The sequence below is a fragment of the Poecilia reticulata genome, linkage group LG21 (assembly GCF_000633615.1).
Source record: "Poecilia reticulata strain Guanapo linkage group LG21, Guppy_female_1.0+MT, whole genome shotgun sequence".
NCBI lineage: Eukaryota > Metazoa > Chordata > Actinopteri > Cyprinodontiformes > Poeciliidae > Poecilia > Poecilia reticulata.
The window spans coordinates 13,406,334-13,407,355 of NC_024351.1; positions in this window are offsets into that span (position 1 = coordinate 13,406,334).

The following is a 1,022-nucleotide window of genomic DNA, read 5'->3' on the forward strand; positions in this document are numbered from 1 at the left end:
GGCCGCGCAAGAAATAATGAAATATTTCCGTTTTATGTATTATTTGAGTCTGGAGGTTCTTTTATTTTGAAAATCCTTTAACCGGATTCTCTCGGTTACTTGAGCGCCAACACTGAGGCCACAAGCAGCAAAATGAGTAAGAGACAGATCAGATGTCTTTGGAAAGCTACTTTGCGAAGGGGAAAAGGCCCAGAGAAGAGACAGGAGAATGGATTTATCCCGGACCTGTAGGTGAGTCCCACATTACAAGCCCGCTCTGCGTAACATGCGGCGACCRRCTGCTAATGAGGCAATGAAGCTTCAAGCTGCTTCGCCACATAGAGACCAAGCAGGCTGTGGATATAAGCAACACTTCGGGTGTCATTGTCTCCCATCATTCCCAGATCGGACACTCGTTGCAGAGAAACAAGCTCAGGGATCCGGTTTGTCATTATTGTGAGTTAAAATTTTCACGAAAGTAAAATGTTCATTTTTGTGGCGCTTCTGTTATTTTGAAGGGATATATAAACGTTACCATAGCGACCAGAGTCAGAGTGTTTGGGAAGTGGTCGAGAGGAGATGAGTAGAGCTAGTGAGTCTTAAGTCTGGTTTAGACAGCAAGATTTAAAAATTGTCGGCCGATTCTCCAAACCTCTGTGACCACAGAGTTGATAAAAATATAACAGGTTCGATCGGTTCGTGTCTCCAAGGCAGGAGCAACACAAACAGATTCCAGTCACAAACATCGCGATTCCAGAAGAAAATCCACAAAACCCCCAACATAGCATACAGGAATTTAGAATAACCAAACACGGATGACGATGTAGAAGCAATAGTGACAGTTTGTGGAGTCATTACCTCTTACACCCTCAGGGGGGTATAAATAAATTTCTGCCTGACAAAAACACACAAAAGTAAATCACTTATAGCCTCACAGCTACTAGATTTAAGAAGAAACTTTTGGTACCTCTGTAAAGGTAAGATGTCATAGAATGGTTTTCTGGTGTCAGCACCATTGTAGCTTTGACCCTGCCTGAAATATT